An 11,220-nucleotide genomic window follows, 5' to 3' on the forward strand; every position below is an offset into this window, starting at 1 on the left:
ATCAGGAAGTTCTTGTGTTAGATAGGAGGAAGGAGCATTCTAGATATAGGGAGTGATAAGCAGTGACATACTGGACAAGTGCTTTCTGATAAGTGTTAGCTGGAGAAGATAAGGGTGGAGATGCTGTAGAAGATCAAACAAAGCACAAAGGTACCCAGTGCATGGTCAAGGCACCACTGAGACTGAAGGCAGGAACAGATTTGAGCAAGTCACAGGCAGTCTCTGGAGTCAGATAGACGGAAAATAATTTGCATCTCTGCCACTTACAAGCTATGTGACCTTGGCTAATTTTCCCAAGCCTCTTAGGTGCTAATTTCTTCACCTGTAAAATAGATACTGGTTACAGTATCTCCTTTGAGTACTGGTGTGATCCGTAAACTTAAAGTAAGGCACATGAAATAATTAGTTAAATTTCTATCATATCCAACCTACCGCATAGTAGATGCTTAATAAATTATAACTGATTTTATCAAACAATAACTGTTAATTTATAAGACGCCAGACACCATTCTAAACCATGTTTAGGTGTATTCAAATTGGTTCCAAGACTAACAGGTGCTATGTACAACACAATGAAGCACTGCCTGTTCCTGTACTCTCCGTACAGTCTTTCCTTTCTTTGAGCCCATTCTTGCATCCACTGTGGCAATGCTACACTCTATCTGAGCCAAAAGGCCGAGAAGCGATAACCACTCTGTCAATGCATGTCCTCAAGAGTCTGCATGTTTTTCCATGACTTCAACTTTATTAAGTATGACAACTGAGTTAGTTTATTGTGCCAACCTAACTGATAAACACATGTGGGGTTATTTGAAGGGCGGAAAGATAAATAGCTTGGTGAGCCTCGCCTTTGGAGTTCTCAGGTCTCTTGCTTTATGATGGTCAGACCAGGGTGCAGCTGCCTTAGCCAGTTCCCTGCTATAGCTGGCAAGACCTACTTCCTGCAAGACATCCCTGGGGAGAAGCCACATGGACCTATCCTGATGCAGCCCTGGGTGCTGGAGCAGCTGTATGGAGACCCCTGTCAGCGCTGAGATGCTTACACGTCCACTGATTCGTGTTTCCCCCTGCAGTCGGCATCATAGTGTGTGTTTTGTGAGATGGGGGAGGACTTTGTGGATTGGTATTGGACATATGAGTTAATGTTGGACTTGTGGACTTGTGCAGCACTGGGTTGGGATGTTTTCTTGATGTGCACTTAACCTTTATATAAAACTCACTCTTATATATGAGTTTCTGTGGATGTGTTTCTCTAAAGTACCCAGACTAATACAACGACCTTCTCCAAGGACTGGTCCCACCTAATAGCATGACCAAAGTATGTGAAACATGTGTATCCTTCCTCCTCTTTAAGGAATATGCTGGCTATAGTTCCAAAACAGATTTCTTCCTTTTTCTGGCCATCCATGGGATATTCAATATTCTTCACCAACATCATAAGTCAAAAGCACAAATTCTTCTTCAGTCTTTCTTATTCATTGTATATAAGACAACTGAAAATACCATGGGTTGGGTCAGGTACACCTTAGTTCTCAAAGTGAAATCTTTTCTTTTTAATACTTGAAAGGAGTCTTTTGTAGCAGATTTCACAACGAAACACATAGTTTGACTTCGTGACTACAGCTTCTGCAAGAGTTGATTTTGGATCCAACTAAATAAAATTCTTGACAAGTCCCGTCTTTTCTCCATTTATTGTGATACTGCCAATGGGTTCAGTTATGAGGATTTTTATTTTCTTTACATTGACGTGTAATCCATACCAAAGGCTGTAGTCTTGGATCTTCATTTTCGAGTTCTTTTGGCTATCAGCAAGCAAGGTTGTGTCATCAGCATATTTCAACTTCTTAATCAGTCTTCCTCCAATTTCAATGTATCATTCTTCTTCATGTTCTCCAGCTTTTTTGCATTCTAACCTAGTTGTTTAAAAAATATGGTCCTCAGATCAGTGGCATGCACAACCTTGGGATCTACCCCCGGCCTACTTAATTAGAGGCTCTGGGGGTTGAAACTATTACTTTGTTTTTAGCAAGTGGCTCCAAGTTAGTCTGATACATGCAAAAGTTTGAGACTACTTTTCTGAGCTTTTTACATTCATTCCTCATAGAAATGCTAAGCTATAGGTACTGTTGTTCTCAATATTATACATGCAAAAGTAGAGGCATAAACTGTCCAAGGCCAGACAGCTAGTAAATAGTGGAATTTGAACCATTACTTACCTAGGACTAATGTAACAAAAATACCACAAGTGGGTAGCTTTGAAGAACTTTTTTTTATTACTCCTCATAGTTGTAGTTGAAATCCCAGTCTCCATTGTTTGATTCTTTCCTTATTGGTAGCTCTGACATTGCCTTTGCTTGTAAATGATCCTCTCAGGGTGGCTGTCTCCTTTCTTTGTGTGCCTATGTCTATTCTAATCGTTTTATAACTCAGTCGTGATTGGGTTTAGGAGCTACCTAGACATGTATGACATCACTAACACAACAAAAGAAAACCGTATTTAGAAACAAGTTGATATTTAAACACCCAACACCCAAACCAAATATACTGCTACAAATTTGATTCTGACTCATCTTTCTTTCCACGAGTAGCTGGTAGGTTTGAATTGCCAACCTTGCAGTTTTCAGGGTTCCTATATACAGGTACAAGGATTAGGATTTCAACAAATCTTTTGGAGAAGGCCCATAATAGAATCCAAACAAACTACTTCAAAACTTTCAAAATTTCGTGTATTTCTGAAAGGTAGCTTTCTACTGTTTCTAATCTCTTCCTTCCCTTTTCCTGAAATTATCATATCCATTCCTTTGTTACATCCTAATGCCTTTAGTTTCTTGCAGTAACAAGAATGTGTAGCTTCACCTACACCCTTTTGTACCCATGGTTCTAACATCCTTAATACTCTGCATGAGTCTAGCAACACATGGAAGGAGAAATTGCACGGGCCATACCATCCAATCCTGTCCTGTATGTTGCTTGCTGAGGTGGAGAAGTTTTATACTGAAAACACCATTGTCAGCAGTGTCACCTTAGATTAGAAAGGACAGTGACTGTTTAGGGAACCATTAGACAAATTATTTTGACCTTCTATAACAATTTATATACCTTTCACTTTATTTTGCAAATAAAAAATTTGAATTTCATTACTTGATCATACCATTGAACCATCTTTGGGCAGAAAGTGCAATCCTAAGTGACCTTAAGGGATCAGAATTTTATCAAGATGTCCTTAATCAGCAGGCATATTAAGAAGGTCTGAATAGTATAAACTATCTGCAGCCTAAAATGGTAATGGCACCCGTTCTTTCATTAGGAATCATATCTAATCTTTTTTATTTCTTACCAACTATGATAACTTCTTTTCAAGACTGGCCAATATATTATTGAATACACAGAACAAAAAACTTGGACCAGAGCCCAGAGATTCTGATAACTCATAACTCTACAAAAGCTAGTTCTTTCTGAAGAATGATAATACTCTGCTAACATTGGTCTCTAAATATTCAAATACCAACTATGCCTGAGCTCTCTAAAGAAACAAGGCTTTTATTGTTGGGAAGATTGAATATCTTGAAGTAGCATGCATTTGATAGAAATTTCTTTTTGATTATGATTTTTGTAAAGAGAAATTGAAAATATATAAATGTGTAATAAGATATGTGATGTTGTCATAGTTACAAAAGAACTACAAAGAAGATGGGAACTATAGTCATAAGAAAACAATTGTGAAAAGGTCATGTTATATTCTATTCCCAAAACTTAACATAAATATCTCAGAATAGCCCACAAGCTTCTTCATGGCATATTTCTTAGTGAGGGATGCAGATGTGATAGCTATTAAGCCCTGTTACAATTTTTTTTATTGAAGTGAAACACATAACATACAATTAACCATTTTAAAGTGGACATTTCAATAAATGTGCAATTGTTAGGTGCCACCTGGTCAGTTCCAACTAAGAGCAATCTTATGTACATCAGAACAAGAGACTTCTCAGCCCTGAGTCATCTTTACAATTGTTGCTATGTTCGAGACCATTGTTGCAGCTCATTGTTGTTTAATGTTTTTCCTCTTTTTCATTGACCCTTGACCCTCTATTTTATCAAGCATGATGTATTTCTCCAGGTATTGGTGCCTGCTGATAACATATACGATGTAAGAAAGGTGAAGTGTGGCTATCAACATGGTGAATAAGTATTCTGCCTGAATTGTGTCCAACACAGATTTCTTCATTCTTCTGGTAGTCCATGGTACATTCAATAGTCTTCCCCAACACTATAATTCAAAGGCACAGATTCTTCTTCATTGTCCAATTTTTATGCATATAAGGCAATTGAAAATAGCATGGATTGGGTCATGAGCACTAAGTCCTTAAGGCAACATCTTTCTTAATGTTCTCTTATAATAACCCCCCCTGGGTCAAGTGAATGCTCAGATTGAAGTGCAAAAGAAGAAAGATGAGGCAGAGATCCAGCAGGAACATCGGATGCCTGAGATTGGGATGCTGGTGCAACAAGTTGACTGCACATGACTGCCTGGAACTTCTGTCTCTATGGATCTAGAACTTCTATCATTATTCGATCACAGCAAACACCTGACAGGCACTCCTTGCTCTTACCTACTGAGTGTGATTGTGATCCCTTGCCTGGGATCTCTGACATTCTGGACAAATTCTGTTCTCAGTTGTGGCTCAATGTAATGTGAACAATAAATCATCTCTACTGCTGTCTTAGCTGGAGAATTTTTTGAGTTATATCTTTGTTTTATAATATTTGAAAGAGGTCTACTGTAGCAGGTGTGCCCTATGCAACATTTGATTTTGACTGCTGCTTCCATAGGCATTCACCATAGATCCCATTAAAATGATAATTTTTACAACTTTGATCTTTTCTCAATTTATTATGATGTTGCTTATTGGCCCAGCTGTGAGTATTTCTGTTTTTTTATACTGAGATGTAATACTAAGGTACACACTGAAAGCTGTAATCTTTTATCTTCATCCTAAAAACTTTAAGTCTTTTTATTTTCAGCAAACAAGGTCATGTCATGTTCATATTGCAGGTTTTAAATGCATCTTACTCAAAGCCTGATATTGTGCTTTTCACAATAGCCTAACTTCTAGGATTTGTTCAGCATACAAATTGGGTTAAAATAGTGAAACAATATAACCCTGAAGCACCTTTTTGCTGATTTTAAACCATGCAGTATCTACTTGCTCTATTCAAACAGGTTCTACATGGTCACAGTGAAGTGTTCTAAAATTCCTGTATTTTGCAATGCTATCCATAATCTGTTATGATCCACCAGGTGCCCTCAAACTATGGCCTGTGGGCCACATGCAGCCCCCTGAGGACATTTATCCAGCCCACTGAGTGTTTTTGCCTCGTTTTTTTTTTTTTACTTCATAATAAGATATGTGCAATGTATGTAGGAATTTGTTCATAGTTTTTTTTGTTTTTTTTTAAACTATAGTTCGGCCCTTCAATGCGTCTGAGGGACAGTGAACTGGCCCCCTGTTTAAAAAGTTTGAGGACCCCTCATCCATACAGTTGAATGCATTTGAATTTCCAATGAGAAACAGGTAAGCGTCTTTTGGATATTCTGGACTTTGAGTCAAAATCCATGTGATGTCAGCAATGATATCACTCATTCTATGTCCTCTTCTGAATCTCTCTTGAATACCCAGCAGTTACCAGTCCATGTGCTAGGGTAACCATCTCTTTGCATTATCTTCAGCAAAATTTTACTTGCATCTTATATATTAAGAATATTTTTTTAAAGAATATTGTTCAAGAATTTCCCCATTTTGTTGCATTTCTTTTCTTTGGTTACTGGCATGAATATGAATGTCTATTAGTTTTTCGACCTGGTAGCCATCTTTCCAGTTTCTTGACATAGATGAGTAATTGCTTCCACATTGCATGTTTGTTGATATATCTCAATTGGTATTCCTTCAACTCCTGTACCCTCCTTGTTTTCTACCAATACCTTAGGTGCAGCTTGGACTTCCTGAAAGATGGTATTTCTCGAAATTGCTGAAGGTTGACCAATTCATTTTGACTCGGTGACTAGTATTATCTGTATCTTCTTCTTTATCAGTTGTGACTGCAAACAGGATCCAAAGAGGAGTCATTTGATCTCATCTCAGAGTTTTATGGAGACTTATGTAACCATTCTACGTTAGCCTCCTAAAGCACTGCAGCAACAGTGCTTAAAGGCGGGGATGAGCAACGGTAACGTCTACCTTCCTTTGGTGCTTCCTTTGTCATTTGGTATTTTGCCTACAGATTTCTTCATTATTTCAACTCGAAACTTGAACATTTTAGGTTCAGTTCTTTCAGCTTGAGAAATGCCAGGTGTGTTCTTCCCTTTTGATTAACTCCAAGTCTTTACACATTTTATTACAATATTTTACATTCTCTTTTTGAGCCACTCTTCACAATATTCTGTTTGGTTTTGTTAAGTTATAATTTTTTCTTTTTGTTTTAGCTAGTTTACATTCAAGAGCAAGTTTCACAGTTTCTTTTTTTATTGAAAGATGATTTTATTGGGACTCCTACAGTTCTTATAGCAATCTATACATCAGTTGTTTGTTTGGGGTCTTCTGATGCCTGTTACCCGATTCTGTCAACACCTCATGATTGCACAGGCTGCTGTGTTCTTTCACATGGGCTTGTTGCTTCTCTGCTAGATGGCCACTTGTTTAACTTCAGGTCTTTAAGACCCCAGATACTGTATCGTTTGATAGCCGGGCACCATCAGTTTTCTTCACCATATTTGCTTATGCACCCATTTGTCTTCAGCGATTATGGAAGGAGGGTGAGCATCAGAGTGCCAGGTTGTTAGAATGTAGTGTTCCTGTGATTAGGGAGGGCTTCAGTAGAGGCCTGAAGTCCATCCACTACCTCAATGTATTGTCTTATGTACATAGGTCAATATCTCTATTTTTTGAATTAATATATTTACAAATGTACACACCTATGTTTATATCTCTATCGATAGCTTTGCTTCCTAGAGCTTTCCTTTTTCCATTTACCTTCTCCTTCCCTACCATGATGCCCACCCTTGTTCTGCTTCTTAGTAATTCCTCTCAGCTAGGATGCTGTTGCTCCAACACCCCAGGATGTCTATGTCCTCCTCGTAGTTGATTTTTAATTCCCTCGCTGTTCCCCTGCCTGTGGCATTATTTGCTCACTGCTTCCTTGCCCTGCCTCCTTCTCCCCCCAAGTCCCTTTGGAACCATCAGTCCTGTTGCTTTCTCCATGGGCTTGCTTCCCATGCCTATCTTATATAGGTCGGCAAACCAATAATAATGGAGACAAAACAAAAATAAAGCAAAAGATTGCATTAAAAGGGGGGAATAAAAATAAATAACTATCAACAACAACAACAATAAATACCCTCAAAAGGCTGCATGGTTCCAGGTCTGTCTGCTGACCTTTATGACTATCTCCCCATTGGTCCTGGAGGGTTCCAGGAACTGCCCTCTTACCCTGAAGTCTATTTTGGGGGCTCCTCAAGGACTTTGTAGCTTTGGTTTTCTCCCATTGCTGATGTTATGTTCCCTTCTTGGTTCACCCCACTGTGATGGGTTCAGATTGGACTCACTCCCCGCTGTGTGTCCCCAGTATTGTCCTCTATTGCAGTATGCTCCAGTGAGGGGACATCAAGTCTCAAGCTTTGGCAGCCTTACAGTCTTCTTTGTTCCTTAGCAGCTCTGTGCAGGGACGTCATCCTCAGGGCTTGGTACCAACATGGGGTCTTACCCCTCACTCTCTATTTTTTCTTTCTTGGTTTGCCTCTGTGTGAGTGTGGCAGGCCGGCCTTACTCCCTAATCTGTAGGCTTAGTGTCATCCTCTAGAGCACATACTTCTAGGGAGGGGGCCAGTTTGACTGCTGTGATTGGTCCCGGCCCTGTAGACCTCTCTGTTCCTGAGTTGCTCCATGTGGTTACCTTCCCCTCAAGGTTTGGTGTTCTGTGGTGGAGTCTACACTCATACTCCCATTTCTGTAGAAACATAAACACTATCCTGCCCCCTGGGTGGATTAGTGCCCTTCTATCCCACTGCCATCGTATCCCCCCACCCCTTTTCCCTTTCTTCATGTTCACATGACATGTTCATCCTTGGGTTTGATCTGTCCCCTGCCTGATTTCTCCTACTTCAACCTGTATTGTGTGAGAATAGTGTCTTTTCTTCTATAACACCCGTGCTGATTATATGTACCTCAGGGGACTCTTGTTGTACTTGGTCCTTTTGTGATTGGCTAATTTCACTTAGAATAATTTTGTCCAACTCTTCCCCTGAGACAATGTGTCTCATGTGATCATCAATGCTTTTTAGGGATGCTTAGTTCTACAATTTGTGTGTGTGCCAGAGTTTTCTTATCCACTTTATAAATGGAAATTTAGGTTGTGGCAAATTCTTTGCAATTATGAATTGTATCACAATAAACATTGACACGCCAATGACTGAACTATTTCATACTTCTTCTGGGTATATGTCCAGTAGAGAGATTGCTGGGTTGTAAGGGAACCGATTTTCCATTTGATTTAAAAAATATCACCAGAAGGCTTTCCACAGTGGCTGTATGTATCTACAGGACCACCATCCGTGTAAGAGAGTTCCTATCTTGCCACATACTCTCCAACACTTGTTGCTCTCTGATTTTCTGATGTGGGCTATCCTCAAAGGTGTTAGGTAGTGTCTCATAGTTATTTTAATATGCATTTATCTGATGGCTAATGATCCGAAACTGTTCTCATATGCATATTAGCCATTCAGGTCTCCTCCTTAGTGAAACTTCTGTTCAGGTCTTTTCCTTCTTTGGCAGGAGGCTAACTATTTTCTTCCTTTTACAGGCTAGGAGGGTATTGTAGATTTTAGTAAGAAGCTCTTTGTTTATTGTGTCATTTCTAAAACTCCTCTCCCAGTCTGTGGGTTCTCTTGTTACTCTCTTGGTTAAGTCTTTCCATGCAAACAGGTGTTTTATCCTTAGTATATCCCATTTGTCAATTTCTGCTTCACCTGTTTGTCTATCCTTCCCTTTTTCAGTTGGACTATGTATTCCCTGTTCCATGGTTCTTAAGTTTGCCCTGATTCCTTCATTGATGGTCCTAATAGTTTAGGCTTTTACTTCCAGGTGTGATTCACATTGAGCTTGTTCTTGTGCATGGGGTGAGATAAGGATCTTGTTTCATTTTTCTACAGGTGGCTATCCATTGTTTCCAACTCAATTGTTAAAGAGGGTATATACCTCCCACTTGATGCTTTTTGAGCCCTTGTCGAAGATCAGGTGTCTACACGCTGATGGCTTTATTTCTGGGTTTTCTGCTTGTTTGTTTTTTCCCATTGGTCTGAATATCTGTCTTTATTCTAGTACCATGCTGTTTTGACCTCCATGGTTGTACTGTAGGTGTTAAAGTCAGGTAAGGCAAGCCCTCTGCTAATTCTGGGCTTTGTCCCTCTCCATGTGCAATTGGTGGTCAGTTTTTTCCCAATTCTTTGAAGAAGGTTGTTGGTATTTGAATCGTGATAACATTAAATTTGTATAGTGCCTGGGGTAAGCTTGACATCTTCACTATATTGAGTCTTGAAATCCACACGCATGGGATAATCTTCCTTTTGTGGAGGTCTGTGTTAGTCTGGGTTGACTACAGAAACAAATTCATAGACACTCATATGTGTATAAGGAAGAGCTTTATTTATTATTTTTGGAATTTAAATCGTCCTTCAGATACTGCAGTCTTACAGTATTTTTTATTGTAATAGTTTATCTGACAGTACACAAAAAGTGCTTTCACTATGTAACTGTGAAATAACTCTACCATCACCAGGAAAGAGGCAATAATTACCTTTATAATGCGCACTAAGGTGATTAAAGTTATGGGCAAAAGGCAGGATCAGGTGACACTTTCATAGCACTTAGGACCAATCCATTGTACACAAATACCCCCCTGAAGAGTCAAGTTCCAGAAGAAATGTGGCCAAATCCCACACCGACATGAAAGCGAAGGAGAGGCGACACCGTGGGCCGACGTCATCCCCTCACTTCGCAGGGAGTCGCTCGGTGATCTTGAGCCAGGCCCAGAAGGCTCTGCTGCAGAAGGGATCAAGCGCCTTAGAAAGAGGTCTCAGAGGCTGGATAATAACGCTCCCAAATGTCACGCTTAGCCGTCCCCTTCTGCCAGCGTCCCAGTGTTCTTCAGCACAAAAAAGCACATCGCTCCGGGGCATCGAGGAGCTCTGGAAGCTCTCTGGCAAGTCACACATATCCCATGTTGTCCTTGGTTTCCCATCTCTTCTTGGCTTCAAATCCCCACGCCAGCTTCTACTTTTTGTGAACTGCCTGTGAATTCTCCGCTTCCTTTTTGGCTTTTACAAAGTTGTGGCAGGCGATCGCTTTGGCAATTTTAACACCACGCTCCCGAGTAGCCAGCTGGTCACTGAGTCCTCAGCCTTCTCGATATCGCAGTCCTCCACAGCCTGGTCGATGCTCTTCTCCAGGCCCGACTTGTCCACGTGTTTCTTTTTTACAGGGGGATCAAACCTATCAAACCCCAAAGTACTGAGTGAGCTCCTTCCACTGCGTTTCATTTGAAAACTGTTCACTTTGAGATGCTTCTTCAGTCTTCAGTTTGCCTTTTCTGGAGCATCTTCCTCTTTTCCTCCGGAATCTTGAGGTTGAGGTTTTCTGTTCTGTATGCGTTTTCTGTAATTCTTGAAATTTATTCCACATATTTAAGGAAATGCCGGAAGGACACTCTTCACATGCATTTATGTTTGCCTCTGCTTCAGTCTTTGGCCCATCTGTCGGCAAGTCTGACACTGTGGCATTTCTAGACATCTGCTCCTCATTCACTTCCTGTACATGAAGTCTGGACGGTTCTGGAGTGGCTTCATCTTCAGAATTCGAGTCAGCATCACTTTCGTGTAGGCCAGGTGGTAGTAACCCACTCTACATCTTGTCGTTCAGGAAGCAGCCTCCTGGCAGCCATCTTGAGACCCCGTCAAGGAAGAGTTTTATGTACAGTAGCAGTTGAATATTGAGAAAACATTTCAACCCAGTCCAGATCAAGTCCGTAAGCCATATGTGCGATACCAAGATGTAAAATCCTCTTCAGACTCACAAAACACATGCAATGATGCTGAACACATGAAGATAACAGGCTAGTGGGTGGGAATTCTTGTGGATTCAGTAGCATTGTAAGCATCTCAGTGCTGTCAGG

General features: G+C 40.3%; 1 non-coding gene and 1 pseudogene across 1 annotated transcript; both read right to left on the minus strand.

The window, feature by feature from the left end:
• Window positions 1-6,089: 6,089 nt before the first annotated feature.
• Window positions 6,090-6,213, minus strand: LOC142435490 (small nucleolar RNA SNORA26). The gene has a single exon (XR_012781537.1). It is a non-coding gene; the product is annotated as a small nucleolar RNA SNORA26 (small nucleolar RNA).
• Window positions 6,214-10,256: 4,043 nt separating this feature from the next.
• Window positions 10,257-10,955, minus strand: LOC142434958 (protein FAM204A pseudogene; annotated as a pseudogene).
• Between the last annotated feature and the right edge of the window lie 265 nt (window positions 10,956-11,220).

Source organism: Tenrec ecaudatus, chromosome X, assembly GCF_050624435.1.
Source record: "Tenrec ecaudatus isolate mTenEca1 chromosome X, mTenEca1.hap1, whole genome shotgun sequence".
In the NCBI taxonomy this organism is placed as follows: domain Eukaryota; kingdom Metazoa; phylum Chordata; class Mammalia; order Afrosoricida; family Tenrecidae; genus Tenrec; species Tenrec ecaudatus.